The sequence below is a fragment of the Castor canadensis genome, chromosome 6, assembly GCF_047511655.1.
Source record: "Castor canadensis chromosome 6, mCasCan1.hap1v2, whole genome shotgun sequence".
In the NCBI taxonomy this organism is placed as follows: domain Eukaryota; kingdom Metazoa; phylum Chordata; class Mammalia; order Rodentia; family Castoridae; genus Castor; species Castor canadensis.
Window position 1 is genome coordinate 164,498,334 of NC_133391.1, and position 14,467 is coordinate 164,512,800.

General features: G+C 37.7%; 1 long non-coding RNA gene across 20 annotated transcripts in view; it reads right to left on the reverse strand.

Moving 5' to 3' along the window:
- Positions 1-297: 297 nt before the first annotated feature.
- LOC109682548 (uncharacterized) overlaps positions 298-14,467 on the reverse strand; it is a 383,265-nt gene continuing 369,095 nt past the window's right edge. For 7 of the 20 annotated variants that reach the window (XR_012449240.1, XR_012449239.1, XR_012449226.1 and 4 more), the window contains exon 23: positions 302-823. This is a non-coding gene — a long non-coding RNA (uncharacterized lncRNA). Of the gene's footprint in view, positions 824-14,467 lie in introns of all 20 variants that reach the window. The other 13 variants (XR_012449220.1, XR_012449242.1, XR_012449232.1 and 10 more) reach the window with 5 other exon arrangements.

The following is a 14,467-nucleotide window of genomic DNA, read 5'->3' on the forward strand; positions in this document are numbered from 1 at the left end:
TTAGTAGATATTTATCAATCACCTGCAGTATGCCAATCATTTTCTTAGAACTAAGAATAGAGCAGTAAAAAAACCAAAAAGCAAAACCTTTCTCTGGGAGCTCATACATAGTAAGGGGAAACAAAAAAAAATTTTTTTTAAATTTTATTATTCATATGTGCATACAAAGCTTGGGTCATTTCTCCCCCCTGCCCCCACCCCCTCCCTTACCACCCACTCCACCCCCTCCCTCTTCCCCCCACCCCCTCAATACCCAGCAGAAACTATTTTGCCCTTATTTCTAATTTTGTTGTAGAGAGAGTATAAGCAATAATAGGAAGGAACAAGGGTTTTTGCTGGTTGAGATAAGGATAGCTATACAGGGCATTGACTCACATTGATTTCCTGTGCATGTGTGTTACCTTCTAGGTTAATTCTTTTTTATCTAACCTTTTCTCTAGTTCCTGGTCCCCTTTTCCTATTGGCCTCAGTTGCTTTTAAGGTATCTGCTTTAGTTTCTCTGCGTTAAGGGCAACAAATGCTAGCTAGTTTTTTAGGTGTCTTACCTATCCTCACCCCTCCCTTGTGTGCTAAAGCTTTTATCATGGGCTCAAAGTCCAATCCCATTGTTGTGTTTGCCCTTGATCTAATGTCCACATATGAGGGAGAGCATACGATTTTTGGTCTTTTGGGCCAGGCTAACCTCACTCAGAATGATGTTCTCCAATTCCATCCATTTACCAGCGAATGATAACATTTCGTTCTTCTTCATGGCTGCATAAAATTCCATTGTGTATAGATAGCACATTTTCTTAATCCATTCGTCAGTGGTGGGGCATCTTGGCTGGGGAAACAAAAATTAAGACAAAAAGCCAATTACATAAGGAGTTTATGTAAGACAGTAATTGCTAGGGAGAAAATCAAGCAGGAAATTTGGATAAGAAAAGCTGATACTGTGTACCATTTTGAACAGTGTGGGGAAAGTAGGCCTAATTGGAAAGGTGACATTAGAACACAGAACTAATGGGGGTAAAGAGTCCAGGCATGTGCGTATCTGCTGAGCAGACTTTGATGTATAAATATGAAAAGAACAAAGATCACAAGGCATTTGAATACCCTGGTATGCTTGATGACAGTGGGGGAGCAGGTGTGAGCATTGTAATGTTATAACAGACCTTGCCTATCTATCCTAGATAGGTGACAACCTCTAAGACTCATGCTTTAGTATGTTGGTCTGTTCAACTTCTAAAAGTTTTCTGATAACAGTTTATAAGAAGAGACAAAGGAAATAGGAATGAGTAGATAGGCTTTACTAGGGAAAGGAAGTGTTTATTGAATTCAACTTGCTGAATAATTTTTCTCAATATCCCTCCAAAACATTGAGGGTACAGGACTTTGGGGTGCATCTCCATGTATCAGCCCTCTAGGTTAATAAGTGGACTTTTGGAATAGTCCTGAGAACATTCACCTTGAAGATGAATCAATTGAATTCATGTGGTATGGTAATTTGGTGAATATCTATTTAGTATTGTTGGCATTATTAGACTTCTTTCTGGGATAAGAGTTCCAAAATGGGCTATTTTTAATAGGAAGCATATTGCAATAATTCAAGCTCGAAGTGCTCAATATCATCTCAGTTCATATAACAAGCAACAGGGGTAACACCCCTCCATAGCATATCTGACAGAACTCAATGGAGATCAGATGTGCAAATCATACTAGGTTCCAGAAAGGTCTAGACTGTGCCATTCAAGGTGGGAGGATTTGCTCCTCTGGTAAACAGTGGAAAGATCCTCTGTGGATTAAAATCTTTAGTTTCTCTTAAAGGATGAATGGATCTTATAAGCCCCAAAGATTCAATAAAATCTTTATAGCTTTAGTATAGCAGAGTATCCATCAGCCAATTCTGTGATTTTACTGTGTTTGTCTTCTGCAGAAATCCATGTGAAACCTCAAATGTTCCTTTTATGAGTTCTTTTGTTACACACACATGTTTCTGGTTAAATTAGTGGTGGTTCAATCTGGAAAAGATATCTGTAATTAGAGTCTGATTTTTGAAGTTTAGAAAAGGGGGAGGTTAGCACATTTTCTATCAATTTTTCCTCAAAAACAACTTATTCTATCTTCAAGGACTGTGGCCCAACATGGCAGCTCTTGGGACTTTCCAGAAGGAAAATGTCACCTATGCCATATTGTCAGAAAAAGAGATTTCTAAAAGTTTTAAAGAGCTTTGTTTCTCTCCTCAAAACTCAAATGGGTCCTCAATAAACAATAATTCATACCATTTTATAGTGTGTTAGCCTTCAAAAACTGCATGCGTAATTAAACCTCATCTCCAAACTGGAAATTTCACCTATGTACCATAGGTGGTACCATCCTTCTCCTCACCACCATCTTAGTTAAGAAAGAAGACTAGAAAAACTATGTGTCCTATCTTTTGTCAAATGAAGAGAGATAATGTGAATGCTTAATCTCTGAGTTAGGAAACTGGTTCATGTTCTTTTCCCCTGTGTGATCTCAGCATCCAAGGACACAATACAATAGTGTCTCAGCAGATAAGTGACAGAAATGACACAACTCTAGCATTCTCTAAATTCTACTGGTCTGTGGAGCCCTGTGATACAAGGAAGGGACCAAGCTCCTTTACAGTAGGTAGAACATCCTTAGCAAGTGAAAAGAAAGGTAATAGAGAAGGAGAGGGACACAGAGATAAATCCTTTTGGGGTTTAAATGAGTCTTGCTTTCATTTTTTTTATGTGATTCTGGACCTAGTCTTTCTGCCACTTCCATTTTAATAGCATAGTTTACTTAAGATTGATGAGGTAGTAAATGGATACTTTAGATCCTGAGCAAAAGTAAAGAATATTCCCTATGTCCTTACCCCTAGCATGCCCTTTGCATTTAATTCCTCAACTACATAATAATATTAAAATAATTTGAAAACCTAAATGTACTCATGGGAACATTTTATTGTATGATTATATTTATAAAAATTAAACACTGGCTATGGAAAACATGGACACCACTTTTTTAAATATGTGCATAGTTGGTATCTGTTTGCCATTTGGATGAAATATTAAACCCAATTTTTAAAGCAAGTGATGTATCCCTTTACTGAACTTACATCGTAAGATGAGATGAGCTATGAGGTTAATAAAATTCACACCAGGATGGGAAAAAAAAGCTCTAGAAAAATTCTTAAAGTAATTTCTGATTTCAGAAATTCCCCCAAGATAACAGTTTTTCTTCTGATGAAAGGCTGGGCCCATTTAAGTGATATTTATTACATATTTCTTATGGATGATCTTTTGGGATTAAAGCAGGATTTCTCAATCTCATTGCTACTAATATTTGGATCAGCTGTTTCTTTGTTGTGAGCTATAGGATATTCATTCTAATAAGCTAAAACCTACACAACTTCCACTGACTTACTGACAAGCAGCATAAAAAGTGGGTAGAGGTGGGGAAGGAAAACCAGCCTTAGCTCTCTCTAAGTGGCAGATAGCCCAACAAGACACAGAAGTGCATAGACAGAGGTATGAATACCCACTTCTGCATGCATGACCATCCCAGCAAAGATAATACTTTTTACTTATTAAAAATTAATGCCTGAGTAGGATCCAAGGTGGCAACTAGGGTACAAAAGCAGACAGTGTGAGCTCCATGAATCAAAATCCTTGATGAGATACTGGAGCCACACTTAGTGGAAATAAAGCACCAAGGAGCATCAAAACTTCAACACCCTGAACCCTTACCCCATAGAAAGCTTCTCCACACCATGTTACACTGAGAAAACAGAAGAGCTGCCACTGCTGCCACTAGCCACTGGCTCCAAACTTGCTTGAGAGACATTTGGCAGACCAAATAGGTGAGCTCCAAGCATCATGCAGTATTCCCTCAGCCACACCTGGGATAAACCAGCATATCCCCCTGGGCAGACTAATCTCCCACCCCCACAAAAAACAACTGAACAATAAACAACAAAATGAAAACTAGCACACAGCAGAGGGAGCGGGAACTCTGAAAGTGCACCCGAGAAGAGGGGATGGGTAAGGAGCTAATCTCCACATGAACTATCAGTAAACAAACAGCTGGAAAGGCAGGAAGGCCGACAGTGGGTGGGTAATAAGCCACTGCCTGAAGTACAGCAGGTAGTGGACCACAAAGATCATCTCCTGAGCCAGTGAGCAATACTCAAAGTCAAATGGCTCTGCAAAATTGATAAACAAACAGCAAACCATCACAACATGCTGACAGCAGGAAGCCAACTGATGGATCACTGACCTTGCCCCAGAGAAAGGGGGTGAGGCAAAGAAACAAGCCCCCAGTAATGATGCACAAAGAAAATCCAACTCCAAAGCAAAACAGCTGGTAGATTACAGAGCTGAACTCCAGAACGTGAGGACAACATGCAAACTTAATCTGCCACATCTCACTGAGGGAAGAGCAGACCAAGCAGCTGCCACTGAAAGACAGAAGAAAAAAACACTATCCAAACACCTGATGAGACTACAACGGAGATTCTGCTTAAATACCAACACCAGGACTGGATGCTGGAGGATTACAATGAGAACTTAAAGTAAGACTGAAATTCTACTGTTCATGAACCTGGAGTTTTTGTTTACTTGTTTGTCTGTTTGTTTGTTTTGTTTCTTGTTTGTTCATCTCTCCCTGTTGACTTCTTTGGGGATTTTTTTGTTGTTGTTAGTTTTATTATTGTGAATTAGTTAATGCTAAATTATACCTAGACCAGGACAGAAATAGCACACACACACTTAGCTAAAAACCCAATACAGCCACAAAACAAAATTAAACCAAGGGAAAGAAAACAGGTGACTGAAACCACCAACTAGCCTATCAGGAACATAGTTGCACAGTACCAAGTGGAGTGATGGGAAGAAGAAAAAGGGATGGAAAATATTCTCCCCCTAAAATAATTTAATACAGGATTCAGAGGGAAATGAAGAAAATGGATACCCAGTTCCAGACTCCAACAAAACAAAGATAAACGACACCAAGGAACCCAACAATGTCCACAAGAACATCATCAAAGAAGAAATCCTGCAAGTAATCACTGAGAATTTCATGGAGATGTTACTAAACATGGTCAACCAAAACCTACAAAAGACACTCAAGAAATTTCAAGACACCAAAAATAAAGAATATGAGAAGACACAGAAACAAGTAAATGAACTCCTAGGAGCCCTAAACCAAAGACATCCAAAAAGGGGAACTATAAGCCAATCTCCTTAATGAACATCAATGCAAAAATCCTCAATAAAATAATGGCAAAAAAAATCCAACAACACATCAGAAAGATCACCCACCATGACCAAGTTGGCTTCATCTCAGGGATTGAGGGGTGGTTCAACATATGCAAATCTATAAATGTAATACAGCACATCAATGGAAGTAAAAACAAAAACCACTTGATCATCTCAATAAATGCAGAAAAAGTCTTCAACGAGATCAAACACCACTTCATGATAAAAACTGTAAGAAACTAGGAATAGAAGGAATGTACTTAACATTGTAAAGTCTATATATGATAAACCTACAGCCAACATCATACTTAATGGAGAAAAACTGAAACCATTTCCCTAAAACCATCCCCACTCCTATTCAACATAGTCCTGGAATTCCTAGCCAGAGCAATTAGGTAAGAAGAAGAAATAAAAGGAATACAAATAGATAAAGAAAATGTCAAAATATCTCTATTTGCAGATGACATGATCCTATATCTTAAAGACCAAAAAAACTCTATCAAAAATTCCTAGACACCATAAACAGTTACAGCAAGGTGGCAGGATACAAAATCAACTTACAAAAATCATTAGCTTTTCTATATACTAACAATGAACAAATTGAGAAAGAATATATGGAAACAATTCCATTTACAGTAGCCTCAAAAAAAAAATCAAATACCTAAGAGTAAACTTCACAAAGGATGTGAATGATGTCTATAAGGAGAACTACAAACCTGTGAAGAAAGAGATTGAGGAAGACTACAGATAGTGAAAATGTCTCCCATGCTCACGGATTGGTAGAATCAACATAGTAAAAATGGCTTTACTACCAAAAGCATTCTTCATGTTTAGTGCAATTCCCATCAAAATCCTAATGACATTCATCACAGAGATTGAAAAATCTACCCTAAAGTTCATTTGGAAACACAAGTGACTGCAAATAGCCAAGGAAATACTCAGCAAAAAGAGCAATGCTGGAGGTATCACAATACCCAACTTCAAACAATGTCACAAAGCAATAGCAATAAAAACAGCATGTTACTGGCAGAAAAACAGATATGAATACCAGAGGAACAGAATAGAGAACCCAGATATGAATCCACACAGCTATGTCCACCTTATTTTTGACAAAGGCATCAAAAACATATGACGGAGAAAACATAGCCTCTTCAACAAATGTTGCTGACAAAAGTGGTTACCTGCCTGCAAAAAACTGAAACTAGATCCATGTTTATCACCCTGTACTAGTATCAACTCAAAATGGATCAAGGACCTTAATATCAGACCCGAAACTCTGAAGTTTAGTATAGGAAGGAACAGGGAAGTAATAGGTATAGGCAAGGACTTCTTCAATAGAACCCCAGCAGCTCAGCAACTAAGAGAAAGGATGGACAAATGGGACTTTATAAAATTAAAAATCTTGTGTACAGCAAAAGAAATGAATTGAAGAGACCACCTTTAAATATTTGCCAGCTATACATCAGACAAAGGACTGATAACCAGAATCTACAGGAAGCTCAAAAGAGTAAACTTCCCCAGAATCAATGAACCAATAAAGAAATGGGCAGCTGAACTAAACAGAACTTCTTCAAAAGAAGAAATTCAAATGGCCAAAAAACACACAAAAAAATGCTCACCATCTCTGGCCATAAAGGAAATGCAAATCAAAATCACACTAAGATTCCATCTCACCCCTGTCGGAATAGCAGTCATCAAAAACACCACCAACAACAGGTGTTGATGAGGATGTGGGGGAAAAGGAACCCTCATACACTGCTTGGGGGAAGGCAAGCTAGTGCAACCACTCTGGAAATCAGTACAGAGGCTTCTTAAAAAACTAAACATGGATCTGCCATATGATCCAGCAATCCCACTCCTAGGGATATACCCAAAGAAATGAGACTCAGGTTACTCCAGAGGCACCTGCATACCCATGTTTATTGCAGCACTATTCACAATAGCCAAGTTATGGAAACAGCCAAGATGCCCCACTGCTGACGAATGCTTTAAGAAAATGTGGTATTTGTACACAAATACCATGCCATGAAGAAGAATGAAATCTTATCATTTGCAAGCAAATGGATGGAACTGGAGAACATCATCTTGAGCCAGGCTCAGAAGACCAAAAATTGTATGTTCTCCCTCACGTGCAGACTTTAGATCTAGGGGACAGGCAGTAATGTTGTTGGACTTGGGTCACATGCTAAGGGGAGAGCATATACGGGAGGAATGGGGATAGGTAGGAAACCCAAAACATGAAACCGTTTGATGTCCCCACTGCAGAGGAACTAATACAGTAACCTTAAAGTGACATAAGTCAATATGGGAAGGTGACCAGGAAGTAGTGAAGAGGTCACGTAGAAATGAATTCATTCGGGTTATAATAACTTGTGCATGGAAACAATGCTAGAAATCTCTCTGTATAGCTATCCTTATATCAACTAGCAAAAATGCTTTGTCTTTCTTATTATTGCAGATGTCTATTCTTCTACAAAATTGGAGAAAAGGGCAGAACAGCTTCTGCCTGGAAGCGAGAGGGTGGGGGGAAGAGGGAGCGGTGGGGGAGCAAGGGGGAGAAATGCCCCAAATAATGTATGCACATATGAATAAATGAATAAAGAAAAAAGAAAAAAATTAATGTCTTCATTTTTTATTTGCTGGCTGATTAATTGGTTTTTTTTCATATACATATATATATGTTCTTTTTATTGTTCTTTTGTTTTTACTTGCTATTCTTTCTCTTCCTGTCCTAATAGTAAAATTCTCTCACACAATCTCTCTCTCTCTCTCTCTCTCTCTCTCTCTCTCTCTCTCTTTCTCTCAATTATGGTCTTTATTTTCCATTTTTTCCCTTTTCCTCTTTTAAATATTTTAACTTATTTTGCTTTCTATTTCCCATGTTCCTTACCCTGAATTATTACTTCTTTATCATATTTTAAAACTTTATAACACAATTGTTTCTAAGCCAACTACTCCTATTGCTGCTGTTAGAAAAACTGAAATAATCTGTAGTTGCAAGTGACATGATATTATACATAAAAAACTTTGAAGACTGACAGAAAATTCTTAGATCCAATAAAAACTCTCAACCAAGTAGCAGATGCAAAATCAACATACAACAATCTAAATATCAGTAACAAACATGCAGAGAAAGAAATCACAAAAACAATTCCATTCACAATAGCCTCAACAAAAACCCTAAGTATAAATGTAACAAAAGAAATGAAAGACTTCTAAAATACAGACTGTAAAACATCTTAAAAATGAAATTGAAGAAGACACTAGAAGATGGAAAAACCTCCCATGGTCATGGTTCAGCAGAATTAGTATTGTGAAAATAGCTACACTACTAAAAGAAATCTATGGATTCAATGAAATCTCCATCAAAATTCCAATGACGTTCTTCCAAAAACCAGAAAAATCAATCTTAAAATTCATAAGGAAGCATAAAAGATCCCAAATAGCTAAAGCAATCCTGAACAAAAAGAGTAATGCTTGTGGTTTCACAATACCTGATTTCAAATTATACTGCAGAGCTATAGTAACAAAACCAGCATAGTAGCCAGATATATGTGCTTGCACCTATAATCCTAGCTACTTGAGAGGCTAAGATCAGGAATATCACAGTTCAAGGCCAACCCAGGCAAATAGTTTGCAAGACCCCATTTCCAAAATAACCAGAGCAAAATGGACTGGAGGTTTCAAGCACTATAGTACCTGCTTTGCAAGCATGAAGGCCTGAATTCAAACCCCAACCCCACTAAAAACAAAGCAAACAAGCAAACAAAAAAACCCAAGATCGTACTGGAAAAAAACAGACACACAGACCTATGTAATAGAAGAGAGGCCTCAGAAATAAGCCTACACAACTACAGTCATCTGATTCTCAACAAAGGTGACAAAAACATAATGCTAGAGAAAAGAGCCTCTTCAACAAATAGTGTTGCAAAAATTGTATATACACATGCACAATACTGAAAATAGATTTCTATATATCACCTTGTCCAAATATCAATTCCTAATGAATCAAGTAAGGTATGAAACTGAAATTACTTGCAGAAAAGCATAGGAAAAACACTTGAAGATGTAGGCAGAGGCAACCACTTCTGAATAGGATTCTAATAGCTCAGGAAATAAGAGCAAGAATTAACAAATGGGGTTATATCAAGTTAAAAAGCTTCTGCATAACAAAGGAAATAATTACTACAGTGAATTGATAGCCTGCAGAATGAGAGAAAATCTTTACCTGCTATTCATCTGAAGAGGGATTGATACCCAGAAATATAAAGACCTCAAAAAATAAACACCAGAAGATTCCAAGATGGTGGCTAGAGGTACGAAGCAGAAAGCAAGCCTCTTATAGTGAAATCTTGGAGAGATGCCGGAGACACACTTTGCAGGCATAATCACTGAGAAAAGGCATAACTTTGACCCCTCCACATCTCCAGCCAGTGCAGAGAATCTCCACCTCACGTTAAACAGAGAAACAATGAGGGCCCCCGGGCTACCAGTGGCCGGCGCCCAGACGGCTTGGGAAGACGCAGACCAGGTGAGCTTCGCAGTACCGCGGTACTCCCACAGATAAGCCTGGGCCAGAGCAGCATAGCCCCCTGGACAGACTGACCTCCACCTGGGGAAAAAAAGAGAAACTGAGTAATAAGCAATAAGAACAATTAAGACACGGTGGAAAGAGGGTGGGGCACCCTGAGCACTGAAGATTGGGGGAAGGGAATCCTTCCCGGGACTGTAAATAAACAAGCTGGGCAGGCCAGAGAGCCTCTGGTGGGAGCGGGGCACGCGCCCAGCAACCAGGAGCGGGAAAACTTGTGAGATTGGCAGAGGGAGGAAAACTCCACAAAAGAGGAGGGAATACCCACTTCCCATGTGAACTGTAAATAAACATGGTGGCCGGCAGGAGCAGCAGCACCAGACTCCAACAAAATGAAGATAAACTATGCCAAAGGACCCAATGAAGCCCACAAGAATAATTTAAAAGAAGACATACTACAAGTACTCAATGAGAATTTTATAGAGATGATACTGGATAGGGTCAACCAAAATGTACAGGAGACACTCAAGAAATTCCAAGACAACAAAAATAGAGAATTTGAAAAAGCAAAAGAAGAAATAAAGGAAACGATACAAGCACTGTATAAACACCAAAGTGAAAGAGAGAACACGATGAATGAATGGATAAATGAACTCAGGACAAAAACAGACAACATTAAAGAGGAAAACAGCCAGGATATGGAAAACCTCAGAAAAAAGAACAAACAGAACTGCAAAAAAAAAACAGAAGGCCAATCCAGCAGAATAGAACAAACAGAAGACAGAATCTCAGAACTTGAAGATGAAATGGTAATTAAAGAAAAAACCAAAGAACTATTAATTAAACAACTCAAGACCTGTGAAAAGAAAATGCAAGACTCACTGACTCCATGAAAAGACCAAACTTGAGAATCATGGGCATCGAAGAAGGAGAAGAGGTGCAAGCAAAGGGAATGCATAATATATTCAACAAAATAATAATGGAAAATTTCCCAAATCTAGAGAAAGATATTCCCATACAGATGCAAGAGGCCTCCAGTACACCAAACAGACCAGATCAAAATAGAACTACTCCACAACATATCATCATTAAAACAACAAGTTCAGAAACTAAGGAAAGAATATTGAAGGCTGTAAGAGAGAAAAAACAAGTAACATACAAAGGTAAACCCATCAAAATCACAGCAGACTTCTCAACAGAAACATTAAAAGCAAGAAGAGCGTGAGGTGAGATCTTCCCAGCATTAAATGAAAATAACTTCAACCCCAGGATACTCTACCCAGCAAAGCTATCATTCAAAATAGATGGAGCAATAAAAGTCTTCCATGATAAGCAGAAACTAAAACAATATGTGACCACAAAGCCACCACTACAAAAGATTCTTCAAGTGATTCTGCACACAGAAAGTGACACCCAACTTAACCATGAAAAGACAGGCAGCACCAAACCACGGGAAAAGAAAAAGCAAGACAGTAGAGAGTAACATCAAGTTAGGTACACACAATCAAACCTTCAAACAACTAAGACAAATAAATGGCAGGAATCACCACATACATACCAGTACTAATGCTTAATGTTAACGGACTTAATTCACCCATCAAAAGGCACCATTTGACAAAATGGATTAAAAAGGAAGATCCAACAATTTGTTGCTTACAGGAGACCCATCTCACTGAAAGAAGTAAGCATATGCTTAGGATGAAAGGCTGGAAGAAGATTTACCAAGCCAATGGCCCCCGAAAACAGGCAGGAGTAGCAATACTTATATCTGACAAAGTAGACTTCAAACCTACATTGATCAAACGAGATAAAGAAGGACATTCCATACTAATAAAAGGGGAAATAGACTAAAAGGAAATAATAATCATCAATCTGTATGCACCCAATGTCAACGCACCCAATTTCATCAAACATACCCTGAAAGACCTAAAAGCATATATAAACACCAACACAGTGGTTGTGGGAGACTTTAACACCCCATTATCATCAATAGATAGGTCATCCCAACAAAAAATCAATAAAGAAATCCAAGATCTAAAATACACAATAGATCAAATGGACCAGGTAGATGTCTACAGAACATTTCATCCAACCTCTACACAATATACATTCTTCTCAGCAGCCCATGGAATCTTCTCCAAAATAGATCATATCCTAGGGCACAAAGCAAGTCTCAGCACATATAAGAAAATAGAAATTAGACCATGCATACTATCTGATCACAATGCAGTAAAGGTAGAACTCAACAACAAAATTACAGACAAAAAACATGCAAACAGCTGGAAACTAAATAACAAATTACTTAATGAAGAATGGATCATTGATGAAATAAAAGAGAAAATTAAAAAGTTCCTGGAAGTCAGTGAAAATGAAAACACAACCTACCGGAACCTATGGGACACAGCTAAGGCAGTCCTGAGAGGAAAGTTTATAGCCATGAGTGCATATATTAAAAAGACTGAAAGATCCCACATCAATGACCTAACGATACATTTCAAACTCCTACAAAAACAAGAACAAGCAAATCCCAAAACAAATAGAAGGAGAGAAATAATAAATATAAGAGCTGAAATCAACAAAATAGAAACCAGAAAAACGATACCAAGAATTAATGAAACAAAAAGTTGGTTCTTTGAATAAATAAACAAGATCGATAGACCCCTGGCAAACCTGACTAAAATGAGGAGAGAAAAAACCTAAATTAGTAGAATTAGGAATGCAAATGGGGAGATAACAACAAACACCATGGAAGTCCAGGAAATCATCAGAGACTACTTTGAGAACCTATATGCAAATAAATTTGAAAATCTAAAAGAAATGGACAGTTTTCTAGATACATATGATCATCCAAAACCGAACCAAGAGGAAATTAATCACCTAAATACATCTATAACACAAAATGAAATTGAAGAAGCAATCAAGAGGCTACCTAAGAAGAAAAGTCCAGGACCTGATGGATTCTCTGCTAAATTCTATCAAACCTTTAAAGAAGAACTGATACCAAATCTCCTTAAACTGTTCCACGAAATAGAAAGGGAAGGAAAACGGCCAAACACATTTTATGAAGCCAGTATTACACTTATCCCAAAACCAGGCAAAGACACCTCCAAAAAGGAGAACTATAGGCCAATCTCCTTAATGAACATTGATGCAAAAATCCTCACTAAAATAATGGCAAACCGAATTCAGCAACACATCAAAAAGATTACTCACCATGACCAAGTAGGCTTCATCCCAGGGATGCAGGGGTGGTTCAACATACGAAAATCAATAAACGTAATAAACCACATTAACAGAAGCAAAGACAAAAATCACTTGATCATCTCAATAGATATAGAAAAAGCCTTTGATAAAATCCAACATCATTTCATGATAAAAGCTCTAAGAAAACTAGGAATAGAAGGAAAGTTCCTCAACATTATAAAAGCTATATATGACAAACCTACAGCCAGCAATATACTTAATGGAGAAAAACTGAAACCATTCCCTCTAAAATCAGGAACCAGACAAGGATGCCCACTATCTCCACTCCTATTCAACATAGTACTGGAATTCCTAGCCAGAGCAATTAGGCAAAAAAAAAAGGAAAACAAATAGGTAAAGAAGCTGTCAAAATATCCCTATTTGCAGACGACATGATCCTATACCTTAAAGACCCAAAAAATTCTACTGAGAAGCTTCTAGACATCATCAGTAGCTATAGCAAGGTAGCAGGATATAAAATCAACATAGAAAAATCATTAGCATTTCTATATACTAACAATGAGCAAACTGAAAAACAATGTATGAAAACAATTCCATTTACAATAGCCTCAAAAAAATCAAATACCTAGGTGTAAACCTAACAAAAGATGTGAAAGACCTCTACAAGGAAAACTATACACTTCTGAAGAAAGAGATTGAGGAAGACTATAGAAAGTGGAGAGATCTCCCATGCTCATGGATTGGTAGAATCAACATAGTAAAAATGTCAATACTCCCAAAAGGAATCTACATGTTTAATGCAATTCCCATCAAAATCCCAATGACATTCATTAAAGAGATTGAAAAATCTACTGTGAAATTTATATGGAAACACAAGAGGCCACGAATAGCCAAGGCAATACTCAGTCAAAAGAACAATGCTGGAGGTATTACAATACCTGACTTCAAACTATTTTACAAAGCAAGAACAATAAAAACAGCATGGTACTGGCACAAAAACAGACATGAAGACCAGTGGAACAGAATAGAGGACCCAGATATGAAGCCACACAACTATGAGCAACTTATCTTTGACAAAGGAGCTAAAAATATACGATGGAGAAATAGCAGCCTCTTCAACAAAAACTGCTGGGAAAACTGGTTAGCAGTCTGCAAAAAACTGAAACTAGATCCATGTATATCACCCTATACCAAGATTAACTGAAAATGGATCAAGGATCTTAATATCAGACCACAAACTCTAAAGTTGATACAGGAAAGAGTAGGAAATACTCTGGAGTTAGTAGGTATAGGTAAGAACTTTCTCAGTGAAACCCCAGCAGCACAGCAACTAAGAGATAGCATAGAACAATGGGACCTCATAAAGTTAAAAAGCTTCTGTTCATCAAAAGAAATGGTCTCTAAACTGAAGAGAACACCCACAGAGTGGGAGAAAATATTTGCCAACTATACATCAGACAAAGGACTGATAACCAGAATACATAGGGAA